Source organism: Hypanus sabinus, chromosome 3, assembly GCF_030144855.1.
Source record: "Hypanus sabinus isolate sHypSab1 chromosome 3, sHypSab1.hap1, whole genome shotgun sequence".
Taxonomy (NCBI): Eukaryota; Metazoa; Chordata; class Chondrichthyes; order Myliobatiformes; family Dasyatidae; genus Hypanus; species Hypanus sabinus.
This window is the reverse complement of record NC_082708.1, coordinates 150,111,115-150,136,105: the sequence shown is the minus strand read 5'-3', so window position 1 is coordinate 150,136,105 and position 24,991 is coordinate 150,111,115. Positions and strand designations below refer to the sequence as shown.

The 24,991-nt window shown below is 40.4% G+C and overlaps 1 protein-coding gene and 1 long non-coding RNA gene across 4 annotated transcripts in view; one reads left to right on the top strand and one right to left on the bottom strand.

Moving 5' to 3' along the window:
* The window catches only part of lef1 (lymphoid enhancer-binding factor 1), a 180,675-nt gene that overhangs the window by 120,314 nt on the left and 35,370 nt on the right, over nucleotides 1-24,991 (bottom strand). The gene's annotated exons all lie outside the window — the stretch shown is intronic.
* Nucleotides 3,167-23,145, top strand: LOC132391774 (uncharacterized). Its single transcript, XR_009511348.1, has 3 exons — nucleotides 3,167-3,237; nucleotides 22,157-22,257; nucleotides 22,839-23,145. It is a non-coding gene; the product is annotated as an uncharacterized LOC132391774 (long non-coding RNA).

Below are 24,991 nucleotides of genomic sequence, written 5' to 3'. Positions count from 1 at the left end.
CCTTCTTAATATTTCCATTTTTTTCATTATTTAGACTTGCATCACCTGCAATGTTTTATTTTGGAGTCTGAATGTCTTGAAATGAAACTGAAGTACAAAAAGCCACAATCATTTCTGTATTATCAAAAAAAAGCAAGCAACAATTCGACGTTAGCAAGAGGTGTTCAACAGGAGATTTAACTCCTAACTCGCTGAATCCACAGGAGCTTGGAAGATATCAAGAAACAGATGCCACCATTAGCACTCTATAGGGTGGCTATTCCCACAGGAACTCATCCCTCCTCAGTACGCGACTCCGCCCAGCAAATATTTTAAGAGTTTCTTTCCCCCCAGCTTGGCAGCACTCTATCTGTAGTAATTAGATGTTGAATTAAACAGCCTAAACCTGCCGCAATGATTAGAGCAATGTCGTTGTGTATAATCAACAATGCACTGATCTCCTGTGATATCACAGGCAATTATCACCCTGCATTAAGTGGGAAAGAGGAAGAGGAATTTTAATAATTACTTCTCACATTAGTAATTTATATGCAATGAGGGCCTTTGCTAGCCCTGGGGTACAGAGGAGTGCCATGTGGCATGAGAGAGAGGGAGAGTCAAGAGAAAAAGAGAAAGATGTAGCTATTTGCAAGGATAACAGTAAAATTATCTACACTTTACCTCATTCAAACACAGCAGAAATAAAATCTCCTCTACACAAACAAAATGCACAATGAAGGGTCTCAGCCCGAGACATTTTCAGTTACGCTGCCTGACCTGCTGAATTCCTCCAGCATTTTGTGTGTGTTCTGAATTTCCAGCATCTGCAGAATCTCTTGTGTTTAAAAATCTGAGCTACCCATCACAGGATTCACTTGCATGACTGTCGTTAGAATGTTCATAATCTACTGAGAAAATCAGACCATTTTCTGATACAATATGCAAGTACCCATCTTAAATTAAAACAAAATTATGACTGATCTTAACGGGAAAAGGTATAAGGTTAACTTAATGAGGAATCTCTATTTTAAAAGCATCTGCTTGAATTGATTCTAAAAGTACAGGTGACAAACTCTAATTCCACAGGTAGTGCTTTGACTTCATTCTAAATCCCAAGGCTACACACACTTCAGACCCATTCCCACCTGCCATGACTTTCCTCACATTATTTTCAACCCCCCAGCTCAAATGCCCATTAGCAATCACCAATGGCCCCCAACCCACAATGCACCTTCTCCAACTAACATCACATCAAAAGCGTCAATTAGCAAAGAGAAGCAAGCAGGAAATAACAGAGGCCAACCCATCAGAATTAATTTCCCAGCAACAGCTTTGTGTATTGTGCACGAGCCACTCTTAAAAGCAAAAAGGCACAGCTTTATTAATCTGAACTCAGTGCAGTTTCAGTTACAAACATTCATAATAAACTTAAATACAATAGAACTCCACAAGTTCATTTGAGTAATGACTAATAATTTGCTTTATTTTACTGTAGTGTGAGTGAATTGGTTTATTGTGAAATGAGTATTTTTTTTAAAAAACCTCCTCAGGGAATAAGAACCGAAAGCTATTTGCCACAATTTCAAAAACACTTCTTGTTATTTTACTGATTCTATACCTTATCTGTAATTGTTCCAACAACACGAGTACATAGAAAGATGGAAAGGTTGTAAAGAGACCAATGTAATTCATGTGAAAGGCTCTTTAGCTCATTGTTTGTGGGAGCTTGCTGTGTACAAACAGCCTGCCGCATTTCCTATATTACACCTGTGACCCCACTTCAATGATAATTCAGAGGCTATGAAGAGACCTGGGATACCCTGAGCTGATGAAAGGGAGGTGGACTAGAATGCTGTGGTGTGAGTCTCTTGCCAGTGTTCCTGTCACATGGGTTAACAGACTGCAATTAACATATCAGTCTCCAGGTTTCTCTAATAAAGCTAATCATCAGAATGCAATAATAAAATTCACATTGCTCATTTCAGTCTCCAAATACAAGCACTCTACCAAGATCTGAAAATCAAACATCTGAACAAGTTGCCATTTAAAACTTAACTAGAAGGAAAACTTGGACAATCTTGGATTTCTTTCTCTGGAATGTCAGAAGATGTGGGAAGACCAGAGTGCAACATTCTGAAAGGCACAGTCAGTCAGAGTCTTTAGCCCAGGGTAGAAATGTCAAATAACATGCGAGAGTGGTAAAATTTTAAAGAGGTGCAGAGCAAATATTTTTTGAACACAGACAGTGGTAGCTGTCTGGAATGTGCTGTCACGGTGGTAGTGGAAGCAGATATGACAGTGGCATTTAAGATGCTATTAGATAAACATTCAGGGACTAGAGTGATATAGATTATATGCAGGCAGAAGAGGGTTATTTACTTTGGCATCACCTTTGGCACCAATCTCATGGGCTGAAGGGCCTGTTCCTGTGTTGTAGTGTTCTGTACTGTTTTAATTGATGGCAATTCCATGTGGAATTCAGAGTATTGACCTTTATTGCTCTGTAGTGGGCAAGGATACCCATACGAAAACACAAGTCCCATACCCCAGCTAGGATTTTCACTCCTCATGGAATTCAGCAAGGGAGGGAGAACTTCCCTAAATTTCTCAGCACTTCCTTGGAAAATCTGTCTGCTAATACAATGCTAGGTTAAAATTAGGTTAGGAACAACACGCTTGCTAATTTGGTGAAAGTTAGCCGTGAGGCAGGTAGGTAGAGATAAGGTATTTTACAAATTTTCTGAGTTAATTTGGACAATTTTAATGTATTTAATAACCTTAAATGCGTGCTAGTGTTTCAGCATCTTTTGAGACTTTAAAAGAAATGTAATTGAACGTTTAATTTTTTAAAGTTTTGAATGTTAAAAGTATCAAAAGACATTGACAAATATTCAGAAAGCGCTTGAGGAACTCTAGAGGATCTGACACCATCTATGCAGGGAAATAGACAGTTGACATTTCGTGCTGAGACCCTTCATCCGGACTGAGGATGGATCTCAACCCGAAAGCAAGACTGTCCGTTTTGCTCTACAGATGCCGCCTAACCTGCTGAGTTCCTTTCTGTGTTGCCCCAGCATCTGCAGTCTCTACTCTCCCACACACAGTGACAGTCTTTGACAGCCTGGAGGTGTGGCCTCGCCAGCTGTCAAAACAATTCTGTGGGCAGGGTTTTTGCCCTTTACCGTCAGTAAAGTCTTGAGGTGCACAGGGCCTAGAGCTGGCTCTTTCTGAGAAGGTCCACGCTGCGTCATGCAGAAGGTAAGAGCTGGTAAAGTGAGATGGTGACTGAGTGTAATCTGCAAATCAGTCAGTGGCATGATTCGTCGTCCTATAATTACAATACACCCAATGCAGTGGACTCACTTTACACTCACTTTTGTTACATTATACATTAAACAAGTATTTTTAACACGTACAATTAAAATACAGCTATGAAACATGCATTGTTGCAATGCTCAGTGCAACATATGTTGCTACATGACACGCTAAGTAACAGGCATTGGTACATTACATTTAGTTTCGTATGTATCATACAGAGCATTAAATGCTGATGCCTGGCATATTCTTAGCTGCAGGAATGCACGCAATGAAGCTTGGTGCGGTTCAGTGGGAGAGGACAACAGTGTAGGGTTCTTCCACTACTGGACAGGGAGGGGCCGAGTTGGGTGAGGAAGCCCCTCAATTGCCGTAGCCCTGAACCACCCCAGGAAACCACATGAGTGGGCAACAGTGCTGCTGGTTTTTCAGAAATGTAATTGGACATAACTTAAACACATTGTCTATGAATATAAGAATGAAAATGCATTGCCTGGCTTATTCTTGCAAATTTTTTTTATTATGAATTAATTTTGTTTGGTTAAAAAAACCTAACAGATACACCAATGTGCATTGTTCCTGAACTCTTACTAAACAGCACATTCAAAAAAAGCTTTATCATTTCTGAAAAACTTTATTAAGATTTATTTTTGTCGTTACTTCTCTTCTGCCTTTCTAGATTATTAATAGTACAATTCTGGGGTAGATCTTAAATGCTCCAATACTGCTGTTCAAGAAGTGGCTTTGACTTCCACTAGAGCCAACAGAACAGACACAATTATTTTTAAGCCACCTGTACAGATAGTTTTTCACATATTCTGAAAGTTATCACAGCCAGAAATAACAGTGACTTCTAAAGAACTGTGCAGGTGTGATTTGCGCGCACACAACTTCCGCTGCATTATTGTCAGAGCTGCAGAAAACCGCCCTTGCCAGATTCTGCTGAAGAGTCTTTTCAGTAGTTTTGCAGTAATAACACAGGATCAGGAGTAGACCATCACCCCCTCCAAACCTTCTACCATGCTGCTACACCTTGTTTACCTGTCTCTGATTGTTATCCTTCAACACCCTCCTCCAATGAAAATGCATGGACCTCAATCTTGAAAATTTCCATTGTTCCAGTATCCACAGCCTCTTGAGAGAGATTTCCACATTTTTACTACCCTCCTTTTGAAAGTGCTTCATTACTTCGCCATTCAAGATCCCTTCTTTGAGAATGTGGCACAAAGGAACTACTTTCTCAATACACACCTATCAAATCAATTAGATCAGTACACAGTCTTCACTATACAGTGGAATACAAACCAAATATCATCCAAAATTTGTTGCATGTTCAACAAAAACAGAAGATAAATGTAAGGATGATGGATCAGAGCAAAGCTAAAGCTTAAATCTGAGTATCATTAGTACTGAATAATCAGCATCTGAATATTCATGTGATGTTTGCACAATGGTTCAAAACTGTTAAATTATACATACGTTACCTTGTACTGAAGGCAAATTAGAATCAAAATGCATCTACTTGATAATCATTAAATTCTGCCGGAAATGCTCAGTATAATATCACCATGTGGTGAAAGAAAGGATTATTCTGTAGTTTCTAACAGCTTTAGCAGAGGTTAGCATAATAGCCAACACTGAAAATAGCTAGCACGCAGCAAAATATACAGACATCCTTGCTTTGCTGTACAAATACACATGCACACATCATACTTTAATAAAAACATCAGAATGAGCATTAAAAGTAAAACATTGTTAAAATTGATATTCTGATTAGGGAAATCATTCTCCTCAGATAATACCAGCATTTTCTTAGAGTTTGGTGGTAAATGTTGTAGTCTTTCTATGCCTTATTTTCTTGCTTTCTGATGAATCCAGATGGACTCTCTTTTATCAGTGGACCTGCCTCTTGGCTTTTAGGCCTCAAGATTGCAAGCAACCCAATTAGCTGAGAAGAGAGGTCCCCTCACAGCAAGGCAGGACATGTGCCTTGGTTAATGAGATGGGTTGCACGATCGCATGTAGATTAAATTTCAGGACGAAAATTAATTGAGACTTAATACCGTAAACCTTGCCCCAAAGTAAAAGCTGCATCAAAAATTTGCATAGTAAAACCCCAGAGAGCACATTAAACCAAGATAAAACAGTTTCCACTGGAAACATACCAAGGAATTGTGTTTAGCTGCTCAATTTAGGATAGTTTCATTTGGTGAAAGCAAATATAGGCACACTTGCACCGAGTTATAGCAACCCTTAAAGTGTCAACAAATATGACATACAAATCTAATTGGAACTTTTTCATGACCATAAAATACTTATACAAAGCAACTGTGTCAGATAACTGGTAAATTAACATTCCTGTAAGAATCCATACCTGTATAGAACTTCTTGTCTGCTCAGTTATGTGGTCCTCCAATTCCTTACGATCATAAACCCCTCTGTACCTCACCCCACCCTACACGCACACAGACACAGACACAGACACAATGAGGGCATTTCAGATGCCTAATGACAAATGGTACTGTCTTCAGCATCAGTTCTCTGGAAATCCGGTTACACACAGGGCAGCTCAGAGCATTCATCAGCACTAACTTGCAGTATGAGTCAGTGGCGAGGAAGGTAAAAGTGATGTTAGCATTCACTTCAGGAGGACTGGAATATAAAAGCAAGGATGTGATGCTGAGGCTTTATTAGGCACTGGTGAGGCCTCACTCGGAGTATTGTGAGCAGTTTTGGGCCCATTTTCTGAAAAAGTTTGTGCTGACATTGGAGAGGGTTCATAGAAGGTTCCCAAGAATAATTCCAGGAATGAGGGGGTTATTGTATGAGGAACATTTGATGGCTCTGGGCATGTACTCGCTGGAATTTAGAAGAATGAGGGGGGGGCGATCTCATTGAAACCTATTGAATATTGAAAAGCCTAGATAAATTGGACATGGAGAAGATGTCTCCCATGGTGGGAGAGCCTAGGACCAGAGGACAGAGTCTCAGAATAGAGGGATGTCCATTTAAAACAGAGATGAGGAAGAATTTCTTTAGCCTGTAGAATTCATTGTCACAGGAGGATGTGGAAGCTAGGCCATTGGGTATATTTAAGGCAGAGGCTGATATGATCTTGATAGTCAGAGCATGAAAGGTTAAATGGAGAAGGCAGGAAAATGTGTTTCAGAGGGAAAAAGAATCAGCCATAATGAAATGATGGAGCAGGCTTGATGGGCTGAATGGCCTAATTCTGCACCTAGCTGTTATGATCTTGTATCGCTCCTTTGCAAGGCAAAGCACCCCAAGGTAATCCACAGCAGTGAAAGCAGACACACGTTTGGCACTCAGCCAAAGTAAAGCAGAGTCAACTCTGGAGGCCAAATGATTAGTCAGAGAGGAAGTTTTTAAGCAATGTCTTAAAGAAAGGGGAAGAAATACAGGGAGCTCCACCAGAGCAAATGGAATATCACTGACACAACACAGAATGTCAACAACTCAGCCTAGAATAACATGACCCAAATGTGAATGGTTCAAGGTTCAAAGTAAAATTTACATACATGCCACCATATGCAACCCTGAGATTTCTTTTTCTGAGTGCATACTTAGCAAATCTATAGAACAGTAACTGTAAACAGGATCAATGGACAACAAACTGTGCAAATGTAAATATAAATAAATAGCAATAAGTAACAAGATGAAGAGTCTGTAAAGTAGGACCATTGGTTGTGGGAACATCGGAAGTGGAATCTGTGCAGTTATCCTCTTTTGTCCAAGAGTCTGATGGCTGAGGGGCATAAGTGTTCTTGAACCTGGTGGTGTGAGTCCCGAGACATTTTGTACCTTCTACCTGATGGCCACAGTGAGAAAAGAACGTGGTGTGGTAGATTAGAGGTTTATTTACTTGTCTAACAGCGAAGAGTTCATTAATCAACTTATTTATTTAGAGATACAGTGCAGAATAAGCCAATCCGGCCCTTCGACTCGCACCGTCCAAAGACCCCCAAAATAACCCTAACCTAATCACGGAACAACTTACCATGACCAATCAACCTACTAACCGGTGAATCTTTGGACTGTGGGAGGAAACTGGAGCACCTGGAAGACCCACGCTCTCCACAGGGAGGACATACAACCTCTTTACAGAGACCTGAACTCTGATCTACAACACCCCGAGCTGCAACAGTGTCACGTTAAATGCAACGCTACTGTGGTGCCTATGAACATTCAAATTTGGAGCAGGGCAGAGCACTCAGACCCACAAATTCTGAACAATTAATCCAGCTATTACTTCAAATCCTGTCAGGATAGCTGAAGAATTTAGATTCAAGTAATTAATTAATCTGGAATTAACAAATTAGATAGTCACAATAATAGTAATGGAGACACAACTAGATTACTACGAGTACCCATCTAGCTCACTTCTATCCTAATCAGAAATAACAATTAGTCCGGTTCTTAATTTCTTCTTTGATTTAGGGACAATTAGGGATGGGCAATAAATGCTGGAATTGTCTGCCATGTCCACATTTTGTGAATGAATAAAGAAGACAAAACCGAAAAACACTTGAAATGGAGGAGGGGTTCTGACACCTTCCCACCTTTAGGACGTGGGAGGGGCCCAGAGTAAACCCACATGGTCACAGGAAGAATGTGCACACTGCACGGAGCAAAATCAGAGGAAAAAGATCGAAGTGGAATGCTCCAAGCCCGCCCGAGAAAGCTTGAAATCCTGGCAACACCTTATGGAATACTATTAATCTGCATTTGACGACAGCGTTCAGAAGTAGAATGCCCTGCCATTGCAGTCTATAGCAAGTGTCACCATTGCTCAATGTACATGGTCACAAGCAGGTAACAACATTTGACTAAGGTTTCTTGGTTAGACTTGTTCCCAGCAACTCTTGAGAACCACCATGGTAAGTCAGAATTCCCAAATGCATGAACTGAACCCCTGGTCTATCTGATAGGCTGCTTCCAATCAGCGTACTGGTGTAATCTTAAGGTGCATTGAATAGAGTTAATCCAAAGGAGCCCAGTAAAGCATTTATCTTTTTGACTGGGTTAGTGGTGCAAACTGTCTACAGCTCTTGCTACCTCAGTAAAGCAGCTAACATTATCAAACAAACATGAGGAAATCTGCAGATTCTGGAAATTCAAACAACACACACAAAATGCTGATGGAACGCAGCAGGCCAGGCAGCATCTATAAGGAGAAGCACTGTCGACGTTTCGGGCCGAGACCCTTCGTCAGAACTAACTGAAAGGAAAGATAGTAAGGGATTATCAAAGAGCCCACCCATCCACCTGTCAGGCAGAAGATACAAAATTCTGAAAGAGCAACCAGCAGGATCAAGGACAGCTCCTATCCTACTATTACCAGACTATTGAATGATCCTCTTGTTCAATAAGGTGGACTCTTAACTTAACAATCTATGCTATTCTAGCCTTGCAACTTATTGTCAGCTGTGTTGCACTTTCTCTGTAAGTCTAACACTTTATTCTACATTCTGTTACTGTTTGCCCTAACACTACCTCAATACACTGTTGTAATGAAAAGGTCTGTATGGATGGCATGAAAAACTGTTTTTCATAGCACTTCAGTACACGTGACAATACTAAACCAATTTACCAAAACACTATAATATATTATTCAGCATGTTTATTAATGAGGTACAGATGTATTCCAATACTTGACCACAACAATCTCAAAGCAGTACATACTACACCATACAACATGCGCTGTATTGTCCCAACGTGTCTGTTAGAGGATAGGTCACTAAGCTACTTAGATAAATAGATTCTTCAATTCATTTTCAGTAAAATATAGTACTAAAATATTGCAACACAGCTTGAATGCTGAGGTCTCTGTTTTCTTTCATACAAGACTGTTAACATAAAATGATATTCAAATCAAAGAATTGCTTCAATAATAGAAAAAGAAAGCCATTCAGTCCATCAACACTGCTTCTTTCTCAATGGCCTGCATGAGTCAATTGAATGCAGATCTGTTTCCACCAGTCCAACAAGCAATGAGTTGCAGACCATAACAATTTATGGTGTAAAAATGCTACTCTCACTCTCCATTTGTACCTTTGAAATATGTGCTAATGAGAAGAGCTTTCCTCTTCATTAAATCATCTCTTAGCCATTATTATCCACAGGTGTGCAAACCAGCTTCTTTAGTCTAGTCTTATCACTGAAAATGATCAGTTGCTTAGTATTTCAGATCTGGTCAGATACCTTACAGTATCTGCAGCACAACAGACTCCAGTTCCAAAATTCAGTTCCTTGAAACTAAGTCAATGGAGCCAAGTTGCACAATGCATTGCCGATTGGGAATGAAGGTCCCAGGTCATGTTAATTTGAACTCCTTTGGAGACTGAACAATGTAGGTCTGCATTGGAGACCTGCAATGGAGGCAGCAACAAGTAATAGTATAAAATGTCTAATATGATTTGCTCTTCAATTAAATTGTATCCTCTCCCTTCCCTTCCTGCCATGAACCAACCCTCCATTTTGTTTCCATTAAATTCAGGATTGAAATTACCCAATGTTTCTTCCAAATCATACCCAGTCGTGAGCTAGGAATGTTCATAAGGAAGGCACAAGAAGTGATATGCTAAGAAAACTCCATTATACTCCTGTTCAGTGGGTTTAATGGGCCAGTTCAGTTCATACCAAATGAATTATCCAAGCAGATAAGATTGACTCTCATGCATCACGTGTGTTTACAGAAGACCAGAACCTGGCCTCGTGCATCTTTAAATACCTGTCCATTTGGATGGAAGATGGATAAACTCTCAGAAAGCCAATTCACTTCAGACACATGTGATTTTGAATAACATGTACAAAAGGAGCATCAAATTTCCCAACACCAGTGGACCAAGTCTGGTGTCTCCAACTAACGAGGTCCCAGTGTTAAGGTCCTTTCTCTAGAATGTGACCATCTTTTCAATACTTTGAGGTGCAACAGAGAAAAAAATGCAACCTTCTACACAAATTCCTCCCCAATTTAATGTTCACAAAATGCTGGAACAACTCAACAAGTCAGGCAACAGAAATGAATAAACAATGATTGTTTCAGGCCAAGACCCTTCTCCAGGACTCCTCACTAATTTACGTTTCTTTGATCAAAAAGCTGTAAAGAATGCTTTTATTATTTTTGCTTATTTGTTCACTTCTGAAAGAATCTGTATATTAAAGTAATGAATCCGAATAATCCCTCAATAATTTAGGACGGCTCCAAGTCTGCTATTAAGCATTGTCTGACATTCACTAATATCTGCTTTACACTTCAACAACATAATCAAACCAAGTGCGTTTCCCTTAGTCCATATGAGGTCACTTAGAACAATTATTTGGATTAAAGACATGCTATAAATAACTCTTGCATAATCTGTATCATAAAAGGTTTTGGTCTACCTGTTGGTTCAAGACACTATGACAGTCCTGTGACAGAGTCTTAAAGACACAAACACCCAACACCCTTTGCCTCCACAGATAGTGCCCGACCTGCATAGGTCCAACAGCAGTTTGCTTATGCTTTGAATTGTAGTATCTGTGGCCTGGAAAATATTCATTATTGATTTTCGAAAAAATATCCTACGTGGGAAGCAAAAAGAAGTTAAAAAGGCACAAACTGAAAAGTTTTTGGTACACAGTACAGACTTCAGGAATTTCGGTTCTTGTCTAAGTAATTCTGTAACAGTTATAATCGGGTATTTTTGGTTAAAGATATCTGGAGGGATCTGTTTACAATGTTAGAGTTCATGTTTTTGAAGAGGATATTTTGAAATTTCTAAAACGTAGGTTGGACACCAAAATCCCCTACACTGCAAAAACAGACAGTTCAACACTTTAATAACATAGAGTAGAAAAGTCAAATGTATTTCACTTAAGCTGTACATCTGGAACAAAGATCACAAAATATTAAAAACTTTGCAACTATGGAGCCTTCCAGAGTCAGTTTATAGAGACAGTTGAAAACTAACTGGCACAGAATTGGGTCCATTGAATAAGTCCTTTGCAATAGTGTCCCAAACCTCCTTCCTCAGCTCTTTCCTGTAGGTCTATAAACATTTGTCTCTTACTTATGTTTTGGATATTACTAATGAATCTGCTTGATCACCTTTCAGGTGGAGCATCACAAGTCAAGTACATGTCAAAGTCAAGTACACATATGATGTAGGGTTCAATGTGAAACTTGCAGCAGCAGCACAGGGACCTAGTGTCAGATGACCAGCACTTATGAGAAAACATAAACATAAATTATATACATTATATCATAGTTAAGCATATGAGTTCAATCTGTAAAAATGATTTCCCCATCTAGACACTTGCTCCTTTTCCCATCACCTTGAATCTGTGTCTTATGGATTCTTCCATCATTGGCAATAGCTTCTCTCTGCAGGCTCCACTAAAATCCAGTATCATTTTCAATTTCCAATCTCTTTGGCAATCTGCATAGAATAACAGAGGTTTCTCGAGCTTCCAGGCACCTGCTGGTGTCACTGTGGTAAATCTTTTCAGTGTCAAGTTCACTGGCAGCAAATTACTTTGGAAGAGTGTTGACCACAATTAATGCACAAGGCATATCTGCCAAGGAGCACATGGAGATGTCCCAGCAACAGCACTGAGTCAGTTCAACTGATTTTAGTTGAGGGGTAAATGTTGGACAGGGTTACAGAGAAAACCAGCCTGCTCTTCCTCAAGTAATACCAGTGGATTCTCATGTCTATTCAAGAGAGGCTGGGGGCTCCATCTAATCTGCCAGCAAGGCTCATCTTCAGTATTATTCTGGAGGCCGGGTATAGATTACGTGCTCTGGTTTCTGGAGTGGGATACAAATCTACTCCTTCCAACTCTTGAAAAGTGTTACCAATTTCAGCAAAATTATAGTCCATTTCTGTTTGTACCAAGTTGGGAGATGTTGGAACTTTGCATCAACACAGTTCAGTGGGTGAATTCACTTCTGTTGCTCACACTGAGTCACCCACTTATCTGAGTTGAATTCAATAGCTTCAGCACAGATGATAAAGAAGAGAACTACAGTCAGTACAGTCAGCTGGAATTATTCAAGAGGTGTAATAAAGAAAGAAGCAATTTACATTGCCCCAGGAAATCAGGAAGTCAAGCCATATCTACGGTCTTGAAAAAGGGTCTCAGTCTGAAACGCAACTATTTATTCCCCTCCATAGATGCTGCCTGACTTGCTGAGTTCCCTCCGCATTCTATGTGTGGTGCTTTGGACTTCCAGCATCTGCAAAATCTCCTCTTTTATAACATTTCTCCTGAATGTCCCGGACATGAAACATTAATTGTTTTTCACTACAGATTCTGAACAATATGTTCAGTATTTCCCACACATTTTTTATTCCACTTTTTCAGCAACTGTAGTATTTTAACTGAGGAACAGAGTGGTTGCTGTCTGTGCTTCGGCTCCTGATCGCAGTCAGCGTGGATCCTCAACTTGTTCCAAGCAGATGCTTGGGAAAATGCAAGTAAAATTTACTTATAAAATGTAGAGCAACCACTCTTTCATCAATGATTATTCCAAATTACTTTTAGATTTGGAATTGGGAGATACATTACAATTTAGGTCAGAACACAAAATAGGAAAGGATCCCATAGATTTACAAATGCATCCTGGGAACAGGTAATTTCTAGATACTTCATCCAAACCCTCATTAACAAATATATAGAGCATTAAAGTTTGTAGAGCTATTAAGCCTTTTGCCTCTAAATTAGAAGGTTTTGCGATGAGTCCTATTCTAAAGGTTTAAGCACAAAATAAAATAAGACAGAGACTTGAATACAACACTCAGGGTGTGCTACACTGTTGGACGTGCGTTCTTTTGCATAAGCTGTTAAATCAAAGCCTTGACTCCCTTTTAAGTCGCATGATACAATAATAATATATCAAATAAGGGCAAGGAAATTAGACAAGCAGTCCCTCTCAGCATCTAAAAAAACTAGGCAGTGCTTTTTAATGAGCTTATTCTACATGTATTCATGACCAGCTCCCCACAATTAAACACTGTTATACACGGAGTATTGAGTTCATGAACAGTGTACATTTGTACACTGTACACAAGTGTACACAAGTGTACATTTTTTAATCTATTTTAACTGATTGTCCAATCTCTTATTGGTGATATCACCATGGTTTAACACACACAACCTGATGGAGGAATTCGGCAGGTCAGGCAACATATATGTGGATGGAACTGAACACTTGACGCTTCAGGCTGAGACCCTTCAACAGTTCCTACAAAATTTTGTGAGTGTTGCCTCAGATTTCCACTATCTGCAGGCTCTCTTGTATCACTATGGATTGTTAGTGCCCTGATAATATAGAGCAGAGTAAACACAGAAACAAAAACTTCACTCGAACTGTTAAGTTTTAAAGTTGGGTGAAGGGAGCTTTCAAAGTAAGACTTGTACTTATTTATTTTGCTGTAATGTATATTCCCAGCCTAGGTCCAAACACACAATTTTACTTATCCCACATCCAGCTATATTACTTTTATTGTGAGATCCATTTCAAATGTTTTATCTGCTTCATACAAGTCTGCTCCCCTGGCAGAAGCCGAGTAAGTCTAATTCACAATTACAAAGATGCTGGAATCTGGAGCAACACACAAAAAGTTAGAAGAGCTCGCAGGTTAGACAGCATCTATGGAGGAAAATGGACTGATTAATAGTCTTGATGCAAAACATCGACTGTCCTTTTCCCTCCATAAATGCAGCCTGACCCTCTGATTTCCATCAGCATTTAGTGTGATGCTGAAGATTGTGAACATTATTTTGTTTCTAACCTAATATAGTTCATATGTCCACAGCTGTGATCAATATACACACACATACAATATTCACGCATATACACACACAAACACAAAAATATACCTGTACGTGCCTGTGCATGCTCACACACACACACACACACACACAGAGGAATTTATTGTGCCTCTTTGTGTTGCTAACATCTTGAATAACTGGAAACCACAGAAGATATTTCTGATGAATAATATTATGCAGAGGTTTTTGGGCAGTCTGACATTCTTTGGCTGTCTATTCACAACCTTGGCTGCTTTGAAGTCTGCCAGGTGATGAAATAATTAGTAGGGAACAAGAGCATCCAGTATCAATTTGGCAGCCGTTCCCTATCTGGTTGGTATTCCCACCTCTCCAAACATGTGCATTTAAACTTCCTTTGTCGGTTTAATTACTCTAAAGACCATCCATCCTGGACAATATAAAAAATGCCCAATAAAGCACCGAATAAAAAGTAATGCTGAAGCATAAATTGTCATGAATACTCAAGTACTACTGAGAACAAACAAAGAATCATCCCTCTTCGCTAGGCTCTCTGTGTTATAAATCATTGTATAAAGGCGCAAGATAAAGGAAGTAGGTATCATTTTGTCTGTGGATTCATGCTACCTATCAGGAGTGCCTTTGGAATGTAGTAACGTTTATCTGAGATGTTCTGTATATGTGAAATTAAGTAGGACATTGCTGTACATGTGATACCATTCATGAAGAGTGTGTAATAAATATGTGATTACAAACTAATTAATTGTTGTATATGAGAAATTACCCATCAGGGTTGAACTGTTTACCAAGGTTGTGGTGTATACGTGAGCACTGTTTATCAGGGTAGGACTCTTGGACTAAAATTCTGTGGTATATCTATTTTCTGTATGTTGAACTGTTTACCAAGCCTGTGTTATATTGGTAGACATTGTTTATCAGGGTTCTACTGGACCTGTAAAATTGTTTATCAGATCAATGCTGCAGCTGTGAAACTGACTGTAATTGAAAGCAGCAGAGACCTCCAGAAAAAGCAAATGCAAACTTGAAATGGAGAGAGTCGGCAACCTTACACTTCCCTGATAAGATATCATTTGTTGATGTTGTTTTAGAGCCACTTCATCTTCACACTTGCCCCCTGCATTCCCGTGGCTTTCATTCCTCTATCAGCTTCACCATTCTTGTACCTTCGCTTTCATCTTTCGGTAACTGCACCGGGGGACTGAGTGGATTGATTTTTTGTTTTGACTCATTGTTTGAAGATCAGCACTCAAAGTGACTCGCTGTCTCTGATGTCTAACCTTAAGCAGCATAAAAGGCTTTACCTGATTCTATAGACCATCAGCCAGAGATTCTACAGCCTTTCAGTTGTCATTCTCCACTGTTTCTGCAGAGGGTACATTTTACAGATAAAAGAAAAAATATATTCTTCCCTAGCACTGTGAGTAATATGCAGGATGCAGACAGTATTAGAAGCGTTATTATGTTCTGTACTTTGCACATAAGAGACATAATCATATCCCTTTTCTTTTCAGTTCTTAGTCCTCCTGTACAAAAATATTTGATAAAAGGCCCTTGGCCAAGAGGAAAACAATTTTTGCAAGATGGTAAAACAAGGATACATTTGAGTAACCCAGCTAAATAAAACAAGACCCTTATCATCAGCAGAGCTGATTTTGTAACCCAAATACAAAGGCTTTAAAAGCTCCAAAGAAAGAGAATGTTGGCCCTATGATGACACTGTACGAATGATTTACAGTCTTCAGGTTTGCACAAGTATTCCACTGAATAAAGGATCAACATTATGAAATAAAATCATACAAGATGCCACAATAACTGGGTGACAACTTCAATTCCCAGGTCCCCACACTTACACCTTCACTGTGGATGACCACACATACACCTCCATTCCTCATCAGGAAGCCCTCTGCCTTTTACTCCAACACAGACTCAATCAGTTTCTTTTTCACCAACACCTCTCTTTCTTCTCTCACTTCTAAAAGGTGCTGCTGCCTTCAGAAATACCAGGAAGTGTCGATCTTACCTTTTCAATGATCTCCCGGCTGGGCTCTTATTTTCACCCATGTAAACTTAAAATTGACAATAACTCTGCTACCCCTGAGTATGCAGATATTGTTTAGGCCTTCATTCCTGTGCATGTTGATGTGTGTGTGTAGGCTCCCAGTCTGACAAAACCTCCACTCGTAGAACATTGAGCCACCTTTCCAAATCTCACATCTCCTCCACCCCTGCAATCCATCAAGATCTCTGCCTTCCTCCAATACTTGCCTCTGACTTATCCCGGATGCTAATCACTTCACCACTAGGGGCAAAGTCATCAGTTGCCTTCAGCCTCAGCTCCCTCCATGAGCTACACCTCTAAAGGTAAATAAAGATGCTCTTTAAATCAGCCTCTTCGCTCAAACTTTTGGTGGCCTTTCTTACCTTCTTCTTGTACGTCTCTCAAAACATGATAGTGAAGAATCCTGGGATATTTTGTGACATTAACAAAATACAGGGGGCCATGGTAGTGTAGTGGTTAGCATGACACTATTACAGCTTGGGGGTTTCGGGAGTTCGGAGTTCAATTCCGACACGTTCCTGTGAGGAATCTCTGTAGTCCTCCCTGTGGAATGTGTGGATTTTCTCTGGGTTGTCCGGTTTCCTCCCACACTCCAAACGTGCTCTGGATAGGTTAATCGGTTATTGTAAATTGTCCCGTGAGTAGGTTAGGGTTAATTGGGGTTCTGGTGTCGCAGGAGAGGCATGAAGGGCCAGAAAGGCTAACTCTGCATAGTCTCGTTAAATATAAAATTAATAAATGAGATGCTACGCAATATTACATCCCCCTCAGTGCCATCACCTCACATTTGTTTCCAGACTGTGAGAAGATTAGTTTCCCAAGACCAAGGGTACAAACCCAACTGTACCAATGTCTGAAGGGGAGGGTTAAAACACAGCAACTAGAGGTGGCTACTTTCCCATCCTATCCTCCCCAATCTGTACCTCAGCTTCTCTCCTAACCAACAGCAGGTCATGCAACACCTCAACCCAAGACCATGTGTCAAAACCGAGCTACGGGAATCGGAATCAAGGTGATACTTACGCGGCATTTTAAATGTATGATGTTTGGCATACTATGACTTTAACTCTCTCAAATGAATGGGAAATATCCCAGAGGATTATTTAAAAGAGTTGGAAGTTCTCCTTAACCAGTGTTTAGAAGCTGGCCACGACTGCTCTCCTCAAAAGCTATTTATTTATTAAGATACAGCACAGAAAAGGCTGTTCCAGTCCTTCGAGTTGCACCACCCAGCAATCACTGATTTAACCCTCTCCTATTCATGGGACAATCTACACACCGTCCACACAGTCATCGGAGAACGTACAGACAGGGGTGGGAATTGAACCTGGGTTGCAGGTACAGTAAAACATTGTGCTAACCACCACACTACCATGCTACGTTACCATGGTATTATGTATTTTAAGAAAAAGAGCCACTCTAGATCACCTTGAGGTGTACTTTCTGTGGTCAATAACAGGCAGGATGTGTTCTGCTTTTGATCAGGCAAGGCAGCAGCCTGGGACATTACCATATGTCCTAGGCAGGGTGAACTGGCGAGGTGGTGCTGGCAAGGTGTAAAGTAATCCAGGATTCCCACGGATTAGGTAAGGGCTGAGCTGCAATACGTCCCATAGACAAACAAACAGCCAATTCCCTTCATTGAGACTTGATTCTGAAGAATATCCGCGTGGGCAATGTACTAAGGAAACTGAACCAGAAACAGATAAAGCTAAAATTAGATTTTGCCTGCTAGCTAAACAATATCAACCAACAATTGTAATCACTTCCACATATTCAGTAACAAATTTCAGTGAAAATAGATATACAAGAGGGGAGTACAATTACCGACAACTACTTTGTACAAACTCGGCGAACTTGAGATGAATTTCTGGCTCTGTAGTCTCAGGAGCAGAGGAAGCTAAAATTGTACAGCCCCGCACAACATCCTACACTATTCCCAGTTTATAATCAGCCTGCAGAGTTTGATACTCTTGAGCCCCACTGACAGAGAACACTGCATTTAACTGCTCGGATACTTGAAGGGTAGCTTGCAAAACGCTATTTGTATTAATAGAAACAATGGCTTAATCCTTCTGTTCCATAAATCTGTCTTCACAAGTATAATTATCATTATAAGCTGCTGCACACTGTACAAATGTACACCGCTGTAAATGTACACATGGAGATGTCAACAACGTACACTGCTATTCAGAATTATACTATAACTAGTGTATAGTTCCATACTGATTGCAGGAGTACCCACCCTCTTACAGACCAACACGACACCACCATTCCGCGTGAGCACACTGCAGCAAACATTCACTTCTCTCCTTTAGCAGTCTCTGGGGACCAAGCATGACTTGTTTCCACTTCATTTCTGTGGGTATGAAGTGAGTAATGAAGCTGAGATAGGACCCACAGACACTGCCACAGGAGTGCTTGAGTGAGAGGGTGGTTGGGCTTTTAGAATTGGGCTGAGGAATCTGAGGTCATTTGGACTATGCAGGCCTCTCTTCCACATGTTCTGCCAGTATTTTGTCTCCAATACAATCTTTTGCCTAGTGTGCTGGGGCGTAGGCTCATTAGTCTCGATAGACCATGCACTTGCACCTTGGAACGTTTCCAGGGCGCAAGCCTGGGCAAGGTTATTTTTTATGAGCTGGGGTAATGACATCAACACGGGTGATGCCAACAGGCTCAATAAACTGATTAGAAAGGCTGGCTCTCTTACAGGAGTCAAACTGGACACACTAGAGGCTGTGGTAGAGAAAATCCTGGCAATTCTGGACAATGTTTCTCACCCTCTGCATGCCACCTTGGCTGAAAAGGGGAGCATTTTTAATAATTGACTAAGATAACCGCACTACTCTAAAGTGCTCTATATGAGGTCATATGAGGTCATTCTTACCCTCTGCCATGAGGCTCTAAAACAAATCACCTATTGCTGGGGAAGTGATGACACTCCTCCTGTAAGACTTATTGTTTATTCTTTCTTACTTCTCTACTAATATTTGTATATCTGTGCACTTGCAGTGCTACTGTAACCTTTGGGAGCAATAAAGTATCTATCTATCTACTGAAACTTGCACTAGGCTTCTGAGTGCTCACAACAAATGGACTCAGGTTCCCATGTCATCACAAATGTCCATCTCTATGCTGAGCCCTAGTGAGCTATAGGGGTTTCCACAGTTCAGTGGGAATATTAGCTTTGGCTTTGAGGACATCCAGGTAATCTCCAGCCATCACAAGGCTTCAGTGTTCAGGTGTCAGGCATGCAAACAAATTGGTCCTCCCATTAAATGCAAGTGAGTGTATATAGAACTTCAAGGCTGGACCAACAGAGGAAACCAATGTTGGTCTATTTATCCTGTCATTAGTAGCCCATGACCCTTGGATGGCACGTTAATGTAGTGGTTAGCACATGCCTTCCAGTACCCGAGACCAGGGTTCAATTCCCACCACTAACTGTCAGGAGTTTGTACATTCTCCCCATGACCACATGCTCTAAGTTTCCACCCACAGTCCAAAAAGGTACTGGCTGGTAGGTTAATTAGGCATTGTAAAATGTCCTATGATTTGGCTAGGACTAAATCAAGGCATTGCAGGTCAGCACAGCTTGAAGGGCTGAACGGCCTCTTCTGAACTATATCTCGATAAATGAATAAATAAGGAAGCCAAGGATCGAAACTGACCAGCCGATGTGAACTGTATATCATGTTTAAGGTTTTGATCTTTAAATGTTCTTTTCTTAAGATGGTCAAAGACTGTACTGGTCAAAGTTGCTCTGTTTCATCACTGGCAACTGCTTTATAGCACAGTACACTCAGCAATGCTGTCTGTGTACACACTTACCAATCATTGTACAACATTCAAACTCATCACTGCAGACACTGTGAAACAACTGTGCACTGACTACACACAGATTCGATTGTATTATACAGAGAAACGTGGAAATGGACCCACCGTATAGACACACAGTGTTTTGTACAAACACAAGGCATGCTGCCATACACAGCACACGCCGTCCACACCCAACTGTACAGTGTATATTGTATATATTGAAAATCACTATACACAGTCAACGTTGTACAATCACCACAGTTCACAAACGATGCACCATACTGATTCTGCAGAAGCTGGAAAATTAGATTTTCACAGTTCACACACACACACACACACACACACACACACACACACACACCTGGAGGAACTCAGCAAGTCAGGCAGCATCTATGAAGGGGAATAAACAGTTGATGTTTCAGGCCAAGACACTTCATCCAGACTGGAAAGGAAGAGGGCTGAAGCCAGAAGAAGGTAGGGAAAGGAGAAACAGTACTGCAGCAGCTGACAGGTGAGGCCATGTGAGGGGGAAGGTGGGCAAGAGGTTATGAAGTAAGAAGCTGGGAAATGATAGGTGGAAGAGATAGAGGTGAAAAAGAAGTACTCTCATTGGATAGGACAGTGGACCGTGAAAGAAGAATGAGGAGGAGATGCTGAGCAGGTGAGGAGGAGAGGAGAGCAGGTAACTAGAATGGGGGAATGCAAAAAAGAACAGTGAATTGATGACCAGAAGTTAGAGAAATCAATGGTCATGCCATCAGGTTACCTAGACAGAGTATGAGGTGTTGCTCCTCCATCCTGCATGATGGCAGCAGAGGAGGCCAGGATAAACAGGTTGGAATGGGTATGGGAAGTCGAATTGAAGTGGGTAGCCATCGGGAGATCTTGCCTTTTATGGCTGTTAGATTAAAGGTGCTCGATGATGCACCATACATTTTGCTCTACTTTTCTGGCAGAAGCCATGTAGACAAATATGTCAGACACCAACAACAGAACAGTGAAAGATCTCACACTAGTATCTTTGCACACCCCTCATTCATTAAGTGGTTGAATGAATTAATTCAGTGATTATATTAAGTTTTGTGAGGAAGCATTCTAAATGCAACACAGAATATTTTGAAGAAACAAGAATTACATCATAAATCATCCTAATACTTCAATATGAAAAATATGAACCACACATTACTATTGGCAACATAAGCAGACAGTCACGTTCGTGTGGCTTCTGTATTTGATGTTTTCACAGAGATGTTTGCCAGTTTTATCTGAGCAATAAAAATACAACCACTAATATTAAAACAATTTTCAGCTGATTTTATTGATGAATATCTAACTTGTAAATCTCAAATAGAAGTCATTTCTTAGCAGACATTTTCAATTGAAACATTTCCTGTGGTTTTATTTGGAAATCAAAAAGGGAAGAAATTGTGACATGCCAATTTTTCAAAAGCCTTTTCAAAGTTAGGACAACTCTTTTTGACCTTCTACAATTCTAGTTCTGCAGATAATATCAAAAATATCCCCAAATATACTTTAATAGTTCCGAAAGCTCATTATCTGAATCTAAAAAAGTCAAAGTTAATTCACTCATTTATTTAAAAGGTATTGATGTTCCTTTAATCCAAGCTGATATTCTCTAGTGAATTATGATTTAACCATTTACTTTCAAATAAGACTTCTGCCAGCACAGTTAGGTAGATACTAAACTTCCCTTGGGACCATTCCAAATAGTTCCTGACCAATATTTATCTCACAATCAGTAATATATAGAAAAAAAATTATCTGTTCATTACCACACTGCTGTCAGTGGAGTTTATAACATAAACAGAAGAGATTCTGCAGATGCTGGAAGTCTTAAACAACACGCATAAAGTTCTGGAGGAACTCAGCAGGTCAGGCATTATCTATGGAGTGAAATAAACAGTCGATGTCTCAGAAGATTGTTTATTTTGCTCCAAAGATGCTGCCTGATTTGCAGGCTTCCTCCAAACCTTTGTGTGCGTTACTCTGCATAAACTAACCGCTTCACTGTCTGCAATATAACTTCGATTTCTTGGGCGTAGGTGTTCTGGTGCATCGTGAAAAGGACGAGAAAGGTGCTGTATAAATGGAACTTCTTGCTTTTGTTTGGTCTTTTAATACCTGGGGTTTGCCTTTTTACAGCTTAGATTGAAAAGCATCCTTTCTCACCTCACTGTCAGAAATGACCCAGATTGGTTCTGAAACCTGCTGCAAGGAACTGAAAACCAGCAGTTTTGCAAGAGGTGAGTGTCAGGTTAGAACTGGCCCTGAGTTAAAGAAATATTATAAGCAGGCAGACTTCAACCCTAATGCGAATGACACTCTTAAATCTATCACATCAAATGACTGAGAGTTAATTTTTTACAATTGAGGATTGCCGGTCAAATTTTAAATTTCATGTTCTAATGGATTGCTCTAGCCCATCCCCCAACCACTTTGTGCTCATAGAGTGCTTGGACCAGTTATCGGGAGAGAATTAGTTAAAAGAGAGAACCCCCCCAAAGGCATTTTATGGTGGTTTGCCTGGTCCCATCAGATCACTGGAGTGATCCAGCTGGTGGGAATAGGGTTACATGTGCAAACATAATCTTCAATTGTAACCACATTTTATGCTCAGCTGGGTAGCTCGACCAGCATTTGTCATCATACCCCCGCCACATCATTCATGTATCTATTATTCCCATTGAGACATTGTGTGTCAGCAGGATTCTAATGTTCGCTAGTTCCATCTCCACACGGTTGCTCAGGTAACAAGTCCCCTCCCTAATCTCTGCCTGATTTCCATGTAGGTTGAATTACATGTAATTGTTTTCTTTTTGTGCAGTGATTGATCCTGGGCTGAATACAAGCCTCTTGCTTCTCGGTGAGACACACGGCGAGCCAAATCATCGCGTCCAGGAGGATGCTCTTGAAGGAGATCAAAGCCAAGGCCAGAAGCAGTTGTGTGCTTTGGGACCATCAGAGGCTTTTATGCGCAGATCCATTCTCAATGTCACGTCAGATTACAGCTGAAATGCATTCTGAATGCTGCCAGCATAGGTTGGGAGCGCATCAATAACCAATCCAGACAACAAAGCTGCAAGGTGAATCTCGCTCTCACCACCCCATCCCCCCTCCACTCCCCAACCCTTGCTCCCAACTTCCATACCTTTATAATAAAGCACAGATAAATGATTACGTCGCTACTCAGCAACATCAAAAGCTCATTATACTTGAAAGAAATAAATCGTTAACTCGACTCAATCCGTATTTTAACTTTGCAGAAACTATTTTCTGGGGGATTTTTATTGGGGAGGGATCTGAGAATTACCTTTAGCGATGAAGGGTAAGCGCTGACTGGTAAGGATGTTTTGAACGGAGGCTGCCGATAAAGGCATTCATTAAGATGACCTATTTTGTTTAGTGAACGGCGAAGAAGTGTGCTTTTTTTGAACCAAATCCCTGTCACTTACATTACAACATTCAGACTATTTAATAAAAACAGAGTTAACCATTGAAAGGTTCAGAAGAAGTTTACAGAATGATGCCTGGATTAGAGGGTAGTATAGTAGTTAGAAGGAGAGGTTGGACAAATTTGGATTGTTTTCCTGCAGAGTCGTCTCCTCTGCAGGGGAGGGACGTGATACAAGTTTATAAAATTATGAAAGGTATAAATAGGGTAGATAGACAGGCTCTTATTCCCGAGAGATAAATGTTAAATAAAAGCAAAGGTACAAGATGAGAAGGAAAAGTTTAGGGAGGATGTGTAGGGTTTTCACGGTGAGTGCAGGCACCTGGAAAACATTTCCCAGGGTAGTGGTAGAAGTAAATATGACAGTGGGGTTCAAGAGAGCTTTATGAATATGCAGAGAAAAGAAGGGTACAGATCATGAGCAGGCAGAAGGAACTAGTTTAATTTGCTATCACTGGTCACAGACATCATGGGCTGAAGAGCCTGCTCCTGGCTAAACAATTCCATGCTCTATGTTCTATTGATATTTCTTTCAGTTTACCTCAAAACTTGCACATCAATAAGTCACTTACATTACAACACTCTGACTATTAAGAAAAGCAGATTTAATTATAGAAAGGTTAAGAAGAGATTTACAGGATGACGCCTGGAATTAAGTTTAGGAGCCGAGAGGTAATGTTGCAGCTACCTAGGACCCTGGTCAGACCCCACTTGGAGTACTGTGCTCAGTTCTGGTCACTTCACTACAGGAAGGACGTGGAAACCATAGAAAGGGTGCAGAGGAGATTTACAAGGTTGCCTGGATTGGGGAGCATGCCTTATGAGAACAGGTTGAGTGAACTCAGCCTTTTCTCCTTGGAGTGACGGAGGATGAGAGGTGACTTGATAGAGGTGTATAAGATGATGAGAGGCATTAATCGTGTGGATAGTCAGAGGCTTTTTCCCAGGGCTGAAATGGCTAGCATGAGAGGGCACAGTTTTAAGGTGCTGGGGAGGTAGGTACAGAGGAGATGTGAGGGGTAAGTCTTTTACACAGAATGGTGAGTGCATGGAATGGGCTACTGGCAAAGGTGGTGGAGGTGGATACAATAGGGTCTTTTAAGAGACTCCTGGATAGGTATATGGAGCTCAGAAAAATAGAGGGCTGTGGGTAACCCAAGGTAATTTCTCAGGTAAGGACATGTTTGGCACAGCTTTGTGGGTCGAAGGGCCTATATTGTGCTGTAGGATTTCTATGCTTCTATGTTTCTAAACTACATGTGCATTCAGACTAAATGTATATAAAGATATATTTTAAAGATATATGTATATCTAAATGTATATAAAGATATATATTTTAAACAAGCAACATACAAAAAGGCAAAAATAAATCTAAAAACCCATTTATGCACAACAACTAAAGCTCACATTTTTTACACCAGCCCAAACTACACACATGCACTTTGGAAAAGTACAACAAAAAAATACATTGTTACAGATAGACAATTTTTCGCTGCTTCCGAACTTTGGTTCCTTCAACTGAGTGA